The following is a 16,114-nucleotide window of genomic DNA, read 5'->3' on the forward strand; positions in this document are numbered from 1 at the left end:
CAGTTAGGACTTCTAGTAAAATACAGATTTAACATTTAAATTCAAAAATAAATGTAAAACATTGATATAGAATGCCCCTTAAAATATTTATCCAAAATCTTTTCAATATTTGGGGATATCAATTGAAGAAGTACGTCTGAATTCTCTTTCGAAAAATGTATTTGTCTACGTCATAGGTATTCCTAAGTTGATGTTTGTTTTTCCCGGCATAGTGTGCAAAACTACATAATTATATCTAGTGATGAGTTCAAGAATCTGGTCTTGGATGCATGACCAAGACCAGATATCCCGATCAAACCAGGGCCAAGACATAGGCCGTCTTATGCAGAGTCGTTTTGACGTATGATTAGAGTCTATTGCAGGAAACATATGTTGATCGGACGCTTTAGTATGACTCTAATCACAGTTCAGAATGACTGCATGAGGCTCAGGATTTCAAGACCCTGACCAAGACTATACTTGCAAAAATCGCACAAGATCAAGATCAATGTGCAAGAGTTTTGCACACGTACTACTTGAATATTTATTAGCGGTTGTCAATTAAAACATACATAACTCCTTGTGCTTTGCATTCAATTCTGAATGATGATATTTATTTCGAACCTCTGCAGTAGCCGCGGTGAATTAGTAGTGGAGGCTTTACCACTGGTGTGTATAATTCCAGGTTCAACCCCAGCTCACATTAAGTGAGATTTGTAGTTGGCAACACTGTATGCGTCGGTTTTCTTGAGCTTTTCTCGATTTCTCCCACTTTCTTTATTCCATCATTTCATTCATTCTCACCGTTTCTTTTAGCTTGAATGACATTACCGTAAAACTGAAAGATTTCATTTCATTTTTTCGAATGTAGTAATAAGTATTTAAGGGACAATTTATTTTAGGTTGATTTCACTACAGTTTACAATATAAATTTACATATATTCAAACTTAAAATATGCGTGAGCTCCTCCGTGGCTAAGCGGTTAGCGTACGCGCCTTTGGCGTGGGAGACCCGGGTTCGATTCCCGGCGGGAGCTCATGTGGTTCGGATTCCACGTTAATCAGTAGGTCCACGTCTCATATAGCCTCGCTGCTGAAAGGGACGCTAAACTAAAGTCAACTCAACATTAAAATATGCGTGTGGTGTAAAAGTAAAATAGTGTATTTATCCTGTTTACTTTATGCATAGTTTAAACAGATAAATACTAGAAATAGTTGTGATCTTTATGATTAGAAATTAATTTTGTTTGATTAAGAGTTTAGAGTGAAACCCAATATAAGTTAGCTGTGGAGTGCAAAGCTAATTTGTAACGATCATTCGTAATAAATTTGATTTGTCATTTTTAGTTTGTATCTGGAATTGTATTACAGTAAGGAAGTTCAATAACTACTATAATAACATAATGAATTAAGCCTGTCTCTGTATGCGTAAAATTAGGACGGCATAGTGGGCCTTATGCAGAGTCGTTCTGACGAGTGATTAGTGCCATACTAAAGAGTTCGACTAACATATGTTTCCTGCAGTAGATATGCCTTTAATATGTCGCTAATCATACGTCAAACCTACTCTGGATAAGGCCCTGTGTATTTTTATCAAGCTCATCTAATTCAGTCGTGAGTGCTGTAATTAAAATATTTCACGGCAAGAGTGACTTTGCTTAAAGATAGGTTATAGAAACAAATTATTACACCTTTAGTTTTACAGTATGTCCTCAAATAAATAAAAACAATACCAAAAACCTTTCATTTGCTCTATATCCAGATAAGTCCTTAGTCTTCAGATAAACTATTCCTCAGTAACATGCCACGGGGTTGTTTTCAGAGGGCGAAGCTTAAAGAATTTTCCAAACTAAATTGACGTAGTTGATATTGCGTCGTCTTATATATTAGAAAGAAAGAGATATATATTTATTTATTCCGCACTCTGTTCTTTTAAATAAAAATAACTAAAAGATAGTGTAATCCCATTATGATCCGTATTGCAGTTCCTTCAAATGTCAGTTATATAATATACATCATTTCACTATTTCCTAGGGTGTACAATGTTCCGTACCAGCTTTATCAATCATTGTAGAGCGTAACACAACGAAAAAATCAATTACAACTGATATGCCTATTATTGCAAAGTAAAACGCAGATTTTGCATAGCCTTCATGTGAATCGTTACGGAATGTGGGCCCGGGATAGCTTTTTGAGGATTTACGCATACCAATTCTCTGTGCATACACGCTTTCAATTAATAGCTGGAGTTAATACAAGAAAATGAACATTCTAATTAGCAATAGCATGGGTCTGTTATTGTAGATGTATAATTAAATGAAACTTAACTTTTATGTAGGAGAAGCTATTAATGAAGCTTCCACCAGATAGTTTCTAGAAATTGAGCATTGATGGCATTTTATTGCTCCGCTCAACTGCTTAATCAATGCCTTCAAATTGCGAAATTTGCGTGTGTTTTGTTACGTTCTTACCATATATGGAAAATGTTGTCAGCTGTGACGAAAAGATTGTAAATGAGAGAGAAGCATTTAGGTAAGCGCTCCGGAATTGTTTTTCATTAATAGTAAATAGTTAAAGTATGAACAAACGTGTAAGGTATATGCATCAAATGCGTAAATATTGTATTTTATATTTTCATTCGGAATTGGCTGTATCCGACGATTCGTTTCTTCTGTGAATCAATAAATCTCGTTGACTTGCATGTGCTGAGATACAGTTGTTTACTTATGTTCTGTAGTTTGAGACTTGCTGAATAGTCTGAGCGAATGAAGAAATAGATAAATTAAAGAACTTTAATAAGGGCTTAGATTAAGAAGTTTTATAAATTACAGCTACTTTGTAATTGAAAAATACGTTAAAAGTTTTCCAGTCTGAAGTAATACGTTATGTTTTAAAATTCGGATATAGTATACGAGAGTGCCTCATCATTTAGCGAGGACTCACGAAGTGCAGTCTTTTAAGGATTATTCATTGAGGACATAGGAACTTGAAAATGAGGTAAAAATGCGACTTTCATTTAATTACTGAGTAATATAAAATAAAATGTACGTCGGTTTGCGTTGCGTTTCGTTGTATTTTATGGTATGCGAAGAATAATAATGTGCCCTTGTACGTAGTGTATGAGTATATGTGGGGGATTTGAAACACATATCGCATGTCACGTGCACGTGGATGCTTCTTACTACTTCTAAATGTAATAAAATCATTTTTATACGTAGTGCAACAGTAGGAAGTATCCACGCGCACAGATCATGAGGCACTGTTGTATACTATTACCTAAAATTCAACTAGCTACAATCATGACGTGATCATAGTAATGTTACTGCAACGGGAAAGGAAATGCGCCACAGTCGTGCATTACCAATAGAAATAACTAGAAAAATTGACATTCTTTCACTACTTTTCTCTTCATTTCTTTCCAAAAGATTTTCACCGGGCGACATAACACAACGTTGTGGATGAAGTTATTGAGAGGATAAGAGAATCACAAGCATAGCTATAGCTTTTTCTTGTTGATGTTGCAAAAGTCACTTAATGTCTGGCTGTGTAGCAGGGTTTGCCCAAGTGGACCCAGCCCGAAAAGACCCAGCGGTTTTTTTTTCGGGTTGGACCTACCTGAAAAAACCCACTTGGGTTTTTGAGCTTTTTGTTAGTATATTACTAGCATCAATTACCCGCTTCGCTGGGTTAAATTAAGAAAAAATAGTAATATGTTTCGCCAGTCAGTCACTTTTTACTATTACTAAAGCACTCCTTGATATTGGTCATTTTCGATGTTACTCCCTATGTTGCGAGCCACGGCATCGGAAGTGTCATTGTTCATCTCAGCGACCTCGAAAAGTGTGAAGTCGAATTCGACACTGATGATATTGGTAATTTTGATTTTGTATATATACGTACACGGTACACACACACACACACACACACACACACATATATATATATATATATATACTAGTAGCGTTCACCCCGCTTCGCTGCGGTCACCCCGGAACGCAATAAACTTTGTTACTTAGATAATTTTTACTTTTTCGCTTTCAAATTGCAGTAAATGTTAACATTATAGCGCCTGTCATTTATGTTAACCCGCCGAGTGACACGGTCATGCGGGTTGCATATAAATACGTTTATTTTTATACCTATGATGAACTAACAAAGGATTTGTACGTTATGGACACTTGAATGGTCAATTATCTCAAGACACTGGTAATTAAAAATTAAAGTGATATGATAAAAACCATCTAGGGTCCAAATCCTAATAACCCCCCAAAAATGAAAGAAATTGGTTCAGCCGTATTAGCGTGATGAGCTAACAAAGGATTTGTGCGTTCTCTTTTATATAATAGATAATATGACAGGGTGTTAATGAACTATAGCAACAAACTGTAAGAGGTGATTCTTACATATGGACCTATGGGTAAAAGTGCATAGTTTCAGAGCTAGGGCTGTCTAAAATCGCGAAAAAACTAAATTTCAACAGGCCCTATGTCGAATTCCAGAAACCGTGGATGGTACAATCCGAAAGTACATATTTCATCAATTTTCAATGGGTGTGCAGGGTATTTTGTAGAGGGTATAATTCTCAAATATGTTCTCAATAGAGTTTTCAGATTTACCCTAATTTCAAGGAGGGTTCAAAGTAGGCAGGAGGTAAGCCTTGACAACAATTGACATCCAGTGCTACGAAGGGAAGTCGGAAGTATGAGGAACCGGTAGCTCCATGTTTTTTTTTTTTGTGTTCGGAATAACCTGTGATGCGATGTATTTCGTCACGGTGTATTTCACGTTTTTTCACTTATAGTCATGAAAGAAAACATCCCAGTATGCTTTTTTCCGAGTACTCCAGACCGTGCTGCTGGCGATCCTTAACACTTCCGACATCGCGCCAAAGGATTCCATGTTCATTACTATCAAGACTTATTGTTTGTTTACTTTAGACCAATCATAAAGTCAGAGCATATCTCGAAATTCGGTTGATGGCAAGTCTTGGAATTTCACCCTGCAGGAAATACTCTTTACACCCATTAAACATTAATGAAATGTGCATTTTTAGACTGCATGTGCATGACTTCCTTTACGCTAATAAGGACCACCAATCACCGATTCTGGAATTCGAAATAGGGCCTGTTGAAATCTAGCTTTTTTGCGATTTTGGACAGCCCTAGCCCTTAAACTATGCACTTTTATCCATAGGTCCATATGAACTTCTTTTCTTATTTTGATGTGAGGAATCACCTCTTACAGTTTGTCGGTATAGTTCATTAACACCCTCAGGGCCGCGGTGGCTCAGTGGTAGAGCGTTCACCTCTGGTGCTAGGGGTCTCGGGTTCAAACCCTGCTCCCGCCAAGTGAACTTTGTGGTGGACAAACACCGTGTGCGTGGGTTTTCTCGGGGTTCTCCCGTTTCCTCCCACTTTCTTCATTCCACCATTTCACTCATCTCTCATCATCACCGTCTCCTTTAGCCTAACCGGCATAACCGTGGGACGTAAAACTTAAAGAATTCATTTCATTAACACCCTGTATATATATTTTTGCGGGGCTCAATTTGGATTGAAAAGTGTCACTGTTCATCTCAACGACCTCAAAAACTATAGATTCGACACTAATATCGGTCATTTTCGATCATTTGTAAATGTCTTTCCCCTCCTTTAAATCCATCGTCAAAGTGATATGAAAAAAATCATCTCATGTTCGAACTTAATCTAGGTTGAAAATTTGATCGAGATCGGTCCGGTGGTTCAAGAGTTGGTAAAGTTTTATTTATTTTTATATATCTTCCCCTCCTACCTTTTCCCCTAAGTTCTATCGTCAAAGTGAATAGATAAATACTATCCCAGGCCCGAGCCTCATCTATGTTGAAAATTTGATCGTGATCGGTCAGGTGGTTCAAGAGTGAAGTCACATAGACAGTCATTTTCATTTTTTTTTTTTTTTTACATATATATCTCCGCCTCCCCTACATTGCACCGTCAAAATTAAATGATAAAAATTATCCCAAGCTCGAACGTCATCTATGTTGAAAATTGATTGAGATCGGGTGGGTGGTTCAAGAGTTGTTAAGTTTTATTTATTTTTATATATTTGTCTCCTCCCCTCCCCTCCCCTAAGATCTACCGTCAAAGTGATATGATAAAAACCATCTCAGGTTCGAATTTCATCCATATGGAAGATTTGATTAAGATCGGTCCTGTGGTTAAAGCGTGATGAAGTCACAAAGACGGTCACTTTTATTTTTATTCTTTTTACATATATATATCTCCTCTCCCCCTCCACTAGGTTCCACCACAAAAGTGAAATAACAAAAACATCCCAGGCCCGAACCTTATCTATGCTGAAAGTTTGATCAAGATAGGTCTGGTGGCTCAAGAGTTATTAAGTTTCATTTATTTTTATAGATTTCTCCCCTCCCCTTCTCCTCCTCTAAGTTCTACCGTTAAAGTGATATGATAAAAACCACCTCAGGTCCAAACCTCATGTATGTTGATTTTTTTTTTTAAGATCGGTCGGGTGGTCTAAGCGTGATGAAGTCACAAAGACAGTCACTTTTATTTTTACTTTCTTTTTTACATATCTTCCCCCCCCCCCCCCCGTTGCACTGTAAAAATGAAATGATGAAAACATCCCAGGCCCGAACCTTATCTATGTTGAAAGTTTGATCGAGATCGGTCGGGTGGTTCAAGAGTTATTAAGTTTTATTTATTTTCATATATTTTCCTCCTCCCCTCCCTCTCCCCTAAGTTCTACTGTCAAAATGAAATGATAAAAACTTCCCAGGATTGAACTTCATATATGTTGAAAATTTGATTGACATCGATCGGGTGGTTCAAAAGTAATTAATTCACGAACAAAGTCACTTTTATTTTTATGTTTATTGGTTTTTGTGTATCTCCCCCTCCATCCCCTTCCCTACGTTGCTCCGTCAAAGTGAAATGATAAAAATCATCCCAGTCTCGAACCTCATCTGCATTGAAAATTTGATCAAGTTCGGTCGGGTGGTTCAAGAGTTATTCAATTTTATTTATTTTTTTTTTGTCCCCGCCTCCCCCTCCCCTGAGTTGTACCGTTAAGGTAAATAGCTAAAAACGCTCCCAGACCAAAACCGCATCTACATTGAAAATTTGATCGAGATCAGTAGGGAGGTTCAAGAGATTAAGAGTCACAAACATAGTCACTTTCAGTTTTATAATATAGATTGGTACCGGTAGGCCTACAACTAAGGCGATCACATTGAAAGTGATTTTTTTTATCAGATTTTGGACTTTCTTTGGGCGATTTTGATGCTTTCACGTTCAGGTATACAACAACATTCAACATAAGACCTTTATAAAGTTCTGAATGCACTTAAAAACTATTTGAAGTAAAATATGCAATTTTATATATAGAAGATACTTTCCGTGAATAGTGTGCTCGCCGAGGTACGTTATCCCTCATATCTTTGAAGGGTTTAATGCCATAGGTGCCAGTAAATATGTAAATACGATAGTAAAACTATTATTTCTTACCTTTGATGGTAACACGAGTGTTTTTCAGTAAAATTTGGTTTTGAGTTGAGTTGATTTTAACGTTCTTTCAGGAGCGAGGCTATATGAGACGTGGACCTATTAACGTGGAATCCGAACCACATGAGCTCCCGCCAGGAATCGAAACCAGGCCTTCCACGATAAAGGCGCGTACGCTAACCGCGTAGTCACGAGGGAGCTCAAAATTTGTTTTTCCAACAACAGTTTAGTTGAGTCATTTGTTGCTACTTTTGAAATACTGTAAGTGTTCTGTAGAATCAACACCAGCAATAGCGTCGGAGTTCCGAAGATTACCTAACGCTTACTATTTCAAGTGGTGAATTCAAACTTCCGTACTAGTGGGTTTCAATGCACAGTAAAGAAATTTGCATTTTCAGGAAAAACAGGTCGTGAAAGAAATGCTCGGGAAATTCCCGTAATTGAACGTACAAAGTATCGGAAGTGGATACTTCAACAATAAAACTATTTATTTTACGCTGGAAGATATTTAATTTCATTTAAGACATTTTGAAACATTTTATAAAATATGAATTACAAAGGGCACTAGGAAAGTTTTGCAATAGAACAAAACGGACAAGGCCGGATTAAGGAGGGCTTTAGCCCCGGGCCTCCAGGTGGACAAGGGCCTCCACTGTGATCAAAACCTCAACTGGCTATCTGAAAAGAATAATGAAGATACAATCATCATCATAAAATAAAATATGACCAAAAATATTAAACATATTCCCTTAACTTTCACACTGTACTGTCACAGAAATGGATTAGGTGAAGTCATTAGGGGCCACATATTTTTTCTAGCTCCGAGCCTCCTGCTGGGTTGATTAATCCAGCCCTGAAAACGGATCATCACAAGAGTTTGCAATTTAGCCCGTGTTTAGACATGTCCAAACGTGCACTGTAGAAGCTCTAGTCTCTGTCTCAGTGTCAGTTGATTTTCAGCTGGTTAGTGAAAAGAAGTGGATATATCGTCGTGGTCAAAAACTGAATACCGGGCAATTTTGCGCTACAATTTTTTACGTAGATAAGTGTTGATCAATGTTTAGAGGAAATGACTCATGTGCTTGGAGAGAATTGTCCTCATCGTACAACGCTATTTAGGTGGATCCAAATATTTCAAAAATGAAATTTCAGACTTGAGGACGCTCCAAGGCCAGGTCGGCCATCTTCATCTGTGATTGAACAGAACATTGCTACAGCAAAGAAAATGCTTGAAACAGATAGACAGGTTACAGGTATTGTCAAATAAAGGTATGCTTGGGCATTAATGTACCAGCAGTTCGTGCTATTCTCCACGATTACCTTCGAAATTAAATCTTTCAGTTTTATGTCCCACGGTTATGCCGGTTAGGCCAAAAGAGACGGTGATGATGAGAAATGAATGAAAATGATAGAATGAAGAAAGTGGGAGGAAACGGGAGGACCACGAGAAAACCTACGAGCATGGCGTTTGTCCACACGGCGCGAGCTGGGATCGAACCAGGGACCCCAAGCACCGGAGGTGAACGCACTACCACTGAGTCACCGCGTCCCCTTGCGATTCCCTTCGAGTTAAAAAGCTTTGTACCTTTTGGGTACCTACATGACTTGATCGACGAGCAGATGGCAGACCGTGTTTCATGGTGCAGTGAAATGTTCAAAAAATTTAAAAATGGAAAATCTTCCTCTGTGAACAGTATTGTGACAGGTGACGAAACTTGGCTCTATTACTATTACGTTTCGACCAAGCCTCAAAATAAAGTGTGGGTGTTCGAAAGTCCACATCAGTGAAGAAGTGAATGGTGGCGGGTTTTTTTTAGTGTGCGAGGAATTGTAATTATTAACCGAGTTGTCGTAGAGACACAGAAGACAGTCACAGGGAAGTGGTATACCGATGAATGTCTGCCTAAAGTTCTTACAGCTCTCAAACAGTTGCGCCCAAACCCAAGGATGGACATATGGTTTCTTCACCATGCTAACGCTCCAGGGCACCGTTCAAAAGTTTGCTCAGAGTATTTGGCCACCACTGGACTAAATCTGTTAGAGTACCCTCCCTGTAACTTCGCGTTGTTCCCCCATGTGAAGACCAGACTGAAAGGAAGGCGTTTTACAAGCGATGACGCCCTACCAAGGGCTTGGGACGATGAGTGTGCCCAGATCTCTGCTGAAAGATCGCAGTTTCTTCGACGACTGGTTTCGAAGAGTGGAAAAATGTGTAATGTGTGGAGGAAAGCATTTTGAAAAAGTATAAGAAACAAGGTCGTATTGTAAAACTTCCCTAGTACCCTTTGTATATCTTTGCTAAAAAAACTCCAACTGACCAAAGCAGTATATATGCCAGTTCGTAAAGCTTCAGTTCTGCGTGGCGTGATATTCAGCAAGTCGTCGGTGACATCTTATGACAGGTAGTACCATTTGTCACAAAGTAACTGATGTTTGTGTGGCGATTTGTTCAATTTTAGTTGTAGAAGATGTCAAACGTTTTTCTATGAGGTCTCCAGGCCACTACAGAGTTTGAACCGCATTTTGCCTCTTCCAGCGGGTGGTCAGCTTTGGCCTATGACATGGTGCTTTGTCATCTATGAATTCTATGGCAGCCCGTGGCAATTCTTTTTTCGAAGAAAGTTATTAATCCATCTTACAGTACCTCGAGGTACCTCGGTGCAATGGTATGCTGCCTGTCGCGACAAAACAAGATTACCGCCAAATAACACGGCACACCATGCCACATACGTATATCACATGCTGTCGGAATGCTGGTAAATGGTGGTCTGTCGATGGCTTTTGACCCACTGTCAACCGCTGTCCGAGAATTGACAACATCTACCTTCGTCGGAAAACATAACTTAATTTCAGAAGTGTCGTAGCTTACTACATTAAGCCATTACATGAAGATCCAATTGTGTCTTCATGTTATGTGTTATTTTGCTACCAGCGTGTTCTTTCTTCGTATTTTTAATACTCGCAGTATATAAAGACCGCTGGACGTTTCGTGCTGCTTTATCATTCCCAGCTGCGAAATCATTAGCAGATTGGGATGGATGGGTGCTTGCCCTCCGGGCGATCGTACATTCAAATGTGGCGTTGGTCTCAGTTGACTCGATCTTGGGCCTACGCTTACCTTCCATCCCGTTTAAATTGTACTGTAATTCCTTTAAGAGTTAGTAATGACGGGGTGACTACTATGTTTTCAGTGCCCAATTATGCAACCTTCGGTAAATTTCGTCAGCTTTTCACCAGGGGCGGATCCAGGACGGACTTCTGGGGGGGGGGGGTTGTAATACTGGTACTTAGAGCTACTTTTAAGAGCGTCTCGGGGATGGGTTTTATTTATATATAAAATAAAAAAAGAAGTAAATGCAGAGAAAACTAAATACATGGAAGTGCGTCGGGACCGGATTACAGCAAATTATGGATGCGTTAAAATATTAAATAATATTTTTGATAAAGTGGATAGTTTCAAATATCTAGGATCAATATTAACAGAGGAAAATCATATTCACGAAGAAATTAAATGTCGACTAAAAGCAGGGAATTCGTGTTACTATTCGGTTCAAAATCTCTTGTCGTCGCGAATTCTGTCGAGGAATTTGAAGCTTAATATATACAAAACGATAATTATGCCTGTTGTTCTGTATGGGTGCGAAGCATGGTCACTTACTGTGAGGGAAGAGCATAGACTGAAAGTATTTGAGAACAAGATCCTGAGACGAATATTCGGACCCAAGAGGAACGGGAATGGGGAATGGCGGAAACTTCATAACGAGGAACTACATAACATATGGTCTACCCAACATTGTTAGGGTCGTCAAGTCTAGGAGGCTTAGGTGGGCGGGTCATGTAGCTAGAATGGAAGAAAGTAGAAACGCTTTCAAAGTCTTGACTGGAAGACCAATCGGAAAACGGCCATTAGGAAGACCTAGGCGCAAATGGGAGGACAATATTAAGATGGATCTCGCAGAGATTGGAATACAAAGTAGAAACTGGATGCAGTTAGCTAAGGATAGAAGTCAGTGGAGAGCTTTTGTGAACGCGGCATTGAACCTTCGGGTCCGATAGGCCATAGATTTAGTTAGTTAGTTAGTTATAAAATAAAAAAAGTTTCCTCTTTGGGGGGGGGGGGCGATTGCCCGGATCGCCTCTCCCCCTGGATCCGCCCCTGCTTTTCACTTGTGTCAATTGGTGAATTCCGCGCCATGGTGCGACTTGTACTACATGTTCACTTCATCGCCTACGTTGCCGTTCGCATTCTTTCGTACTTCCACAAAATTCTGGTGCTTTGGATATGTCTATATACTTACGTCAGGGTAGTATATATAAATTGAAAACATGACGAGATCGTAGCCATTGTATTGTTTGAAAAGCTAGCTTTTAGTTGTAAGTTTTTTTTTCTTTCTTTCTTTATAAGTATGCCTAATACATTGATATATTAAGATCTTATGATTATATACATAGGCTAGGGGAGACGGTGATGATGAGATGGATAATAATCGTCCAATGAAGAAACTGTGAGGAAGCAGGAGTACCCCGAGAAAACCTACGTGCACGATATTTGTCCATCACAAAGTTTGCTTGGCGTAGGCTGGGATCGAACCCGGATCCCCGCACCAGAAGTATGCGCTCAAGCACAGCCATAGCAGCCTCAAATAGACAAATTTTTATCGTGAGTGGTGCAGATTTGAAGAAATAGCAACAAATATCTGAACATTTTACAAGTGAAATGCAGTACTTGAAGAGAAATAGTAACATGCAAATATTGGGATTTTTAATTGTAACTCATTTGAAAGGATAATGAAAGCGAAATACAGACACAGAAATCATATACTGTAAGCTTGGGATTGTGACATTTTGTAACAATGTTACAAGCTCGGGACCACTTCTGCAACTTGGTTTTATGAAGATAAGATTTCCTGGCACCACTTTGTTCCATAAGGAAGGTTTTAAAAGTAATGTTGCAGACTCGTTAGCTGTACCTAAATATTTTTTAATTCCATACTTTTCCATGGTTTGATTCATGTTTTTCAGGAAACCTGTTGTCGTGCTTGTACACTATTGAAAATGACAATAATTTCTGATACCACTCGAACATGAGTATTAAGTGCCATAATCCGCTTGTGCTATACGCCTGTCTTCAACCATCTCTTAGGCTCTCATAGCACTCACTACAAATCAAATCCCTTGCGCAACTATAGAAGTAAAAATGGAAAGCATCTAATAGAATGAGATTATAAAACATTAAGAAGTAATGACTTTACAGTGCCAATGTGTTTATTCCAGTGAGATCATTTCGAGAGGTACTACTGCTGACATCTTCGGTCTCGTACGTACAACTATTTTGTCTGTTACCGTCTCATTCGTTTGCTTTCTGTGCTTATATCAATGAACATATGACAATAGCTACTGCAGCTTGTATCAATGGAGACCAGGTACAAGGATCGTCAATGGTCTTTGTTTTCACAGTGAGTTCTTAACCATAAACTAAGGCGTAGTGAAGAAAGAGCATAGCAGTTAGATATTCAGTTTTGAAGTCGGAGCGACGCAGTGCTTCGCCTAATTCTCAGTCTGAAGACCAAACATTTTTGAGAGGTTGACGTGATTTTGTTTAAATAAAAAACAAAATCCACATAATGTTGTTCTTTCAAGAGTATCTCACCAGTGCTTTTTAAATGGTTTTTTCTTGGGTGTGGATGGTGGGGTGGAAAAGGAAGTTAATATGTTCTTAACAACTATCACCCTTTAACATATTTTCCGACATACCCTTGTCATCTCTAGGTAGCTTTTTGCGCTTGGTATCAACTACCGATTAATATCTGGGAGCAGCCATGAGGCCGCATATTTACTAGGGATAAACCGTGCAAGAGGCAGTCGTACTATCCTGATGAATATCAGCATCAGTGCCGAATTTGCCCGAGCAAGCAGAGATTACCTGGATGATGAAATTATTATGAACAGGATTCACACTGACCATGAAAATCAGGGAAGTTAAGGCTAGTCGGGAAAGTTACTATATTCCACAGAAGAGTCAGGGAAAAATCAGATCAGATTGCATGAAAGTATTCTATTAGGGATATTAACAAACGTTACAGCTGCCTACAAAAGATATAATCACCTTAGAGAATCAATGAAGATTCCAAGATAAGATAAAATGGATGAAAAAAGATAGTTATCTTTGGAAATAAATAAGCTTTCAGGAGCATCAAAAGGTGTTGAAACTTGAAACTTTGAAATATTGACGAATTAAATAAAAAATGTAAATGCAACAGTAGAAGAAAATAAGTTAGTCTTGTTACTTGTAAATAGTTAAGGAGATAGACTGAACTATGATGTATGTTTACTTGCTTATGTTTGAATGTCGAGATATAGCGTTAGTGAATAATTGTTGTCTGCAATGTGGCGACAAACCTGGAAAACCGGAAAATATAATGGAATTCGAGAAATGCTGAAGAAGTCAGGAAATTTCGATTTACTAAAAATGAGATATTAAAAACATGTAAAAATGAAAATTCTCAAACGAATTCAAATGCTGTTGAGTGCCTGTTTCTTATTTGGCAATTTCAGACTTATAAACTTATCTGTGTTTTCATTAGCAATTAGTAATAGACATATGTCCTGCAGCTGTGTGTATTATCGTTTCCTTTCGCTTGTGGAGTGGAATATCATATTGGTGAATCATCCACAAAATGCAGTTGGATCACCGATAAAATGGTAAATTAATTTTTGACGCACGTATAATTCTAACTATTTTTCTTTCTTATTCCTACTAGTTTCAATTCCATCGAAGTTTCCTGTTGCTTGTATGAAGTTAAGGTAGCATATCATACAATGAAGGGATTTTGGAATACGGTTACTCCTATTTATGTACTTTCATTGTACTGTATTATAATTTGCACAGAGATCTATTCGGGAAATACCATACTAGCGAGTTTACGAAAATTACTGATAAAGTTACAGTACACTTAGCGTATGCATTTGGCCCATACTCAGTGGATAGCAGAAGTGTTTTCATCCAGCCCTTGATCCTTAAATATGAGATACAGATTCCAAAATATACTTTCTCCTTTGTGCTTATAATGCAGTGTTTATTATGATTAGGTAGTGAGACTTGTAAGATTGTGTTCACAATCCGTTCCTTACTTCGCGCAATAACTTGAACCAATGCGAATATTTTAATTCTGTTTTTTGCGATAGTTAGCTAGAACGATTATCTCGGCCCAGTTCGTTAATGGAGTCAATCTGTTAACGAATTAACGGAAAAGGACGACTCTAACGGTGGTTATTTATAGCTCATATTGCAAACATACAGGCAAACTTTTTAATTCTTTTTCTGCAATTGGTAGCTAGAATGATTTGCAACAGATAGCTACAGCAATTACCTTGAGCGAGTTCGACAGTGGAGTCAATCCGTTAACGGATAACGACAACTTTAATGGTGATTTTCTGTAGCCCATATCCCATACATGCAAGCGATTTTTTTTTACAACAGATAGCTAGAGTAATTGTCTTGGCTGGGCTCGTTAATGGAGTCAATCCGTTAACATCTTAACGGGTAACGGTGGCTAACAGTGGCTATCCATATTTTATACATGGAAATCTTTCGCGTGAGTCTACTGTCTTTACCAGAGTTTATTAATTGTTATACATTCCTAGGTACGCATTTAATCATTCTCTGCCAATAGTTACACGTTTAGTAATGGTTTAATAATGACGATGCGTCTTACGAGTTCAAAAAGTGTTGTTTGTTCTTTGATATTAAAAACGATGCAGCAGTTTATTGAACAATGTTTATGGTATGTAAGCTCAAATAAAGTTTCAATCTCTCTTTTTAATCATCTTTGAGCCAATTTTTTGTATGCGTTTTCAGTACCTGTACGAAATGTTCAAAGTTTTATAAAACAAGATTCCTTCAGACAAAATGCGTGAAAGATATTTTATAACTGGAATGGATCTTTTGGGAGGGATACAAAAGCTGTTCTGGAAATTGGAGGGCGTTCTTCCATGGGACTCCCTCGCTAGCATTCCTCTTCAAAAATATGTAACAAAGACTGGTTTTCTTTATTTAGTAATTCCCACTGAAATAAATGAAAAAAAAAGTTAGAATATGCGATTCAAATTATCGTAAAATAATATTCGTTTGTTTCCAGTATACTGTTGATATAATGAAATTTCATAATATACAATTCTGTTTTAATATTGACGTCTTCATATCTTTACTATGGAAAAAAAAATAAATAAATAATAATTAGAATCTTTATCATGTTCGTATGTAGCTGTTGTATATTTTGTTTTCGCCAAAATACTTGGGTTTTGAAATTTGGGAAGCAAACAGTTTTTTCTAGCTGACGATTCAGTGTCACGGCTTACATTGAATGAAAGAAACTGATCCAAGAGATGAATTATGTTTTCAGATGTTATGTGGTTTGAAACACTTTTGCATGTTGGTACTAACTTCAACGCAAATTCGATGTTCTAGTCGGTAGAACATTGAATTCTGATGCCAAAGTTCTCGAGTTCAAATCGTGGTTGCACAATAGGGTTTTGTAGTAAATAAACACAAGAGTTTGTGGGTTTTCTCGGAGTTCTCCTGTTTCCCCCCATACTCGCATTTCTTTTGTTCTCACATCATTAAATCAGTAATT

General features: G+C 38.0%; 1 protein-coding gene across 1 annotated transcript in view; it reads left to right on the plus strand.

Moving 5' to 3' along the window:
- The first annotated feature begins 2,223 nt into the window (after positions 1 to 2,223).
- Positions 2,224 to 16,114, plus strand: part of Setd3 (SET domain containing 3) — a 331,102-nt gene continuing 317,211 nt past the window's right edge. The window contains exon 1 of the mRNA XM_081771689.1: positions 2,224 to 2,511. The gene's annotated coding sequence lies outside the window, so the exon portion shown is untranslated. The remainder of the gene's footprint in view (positions 2,512 to 16,114) is intronic.

The sequence above is a fragment of the Thermobia domestica genome, chromosome 9, assembly GCF_964235325.1.
Source record: "Thermobia domestica chromosome 9, izTheDome1.hap1.1, whole genome shotgun sequence".
Classification (NCBI taxonomy): domain Eukaryota; kingdom Metazoa; phylum Arthropoda; class Insecta; order Zygentoma; family Lepismatidae; genus Thermobia; species Thermobia domestica.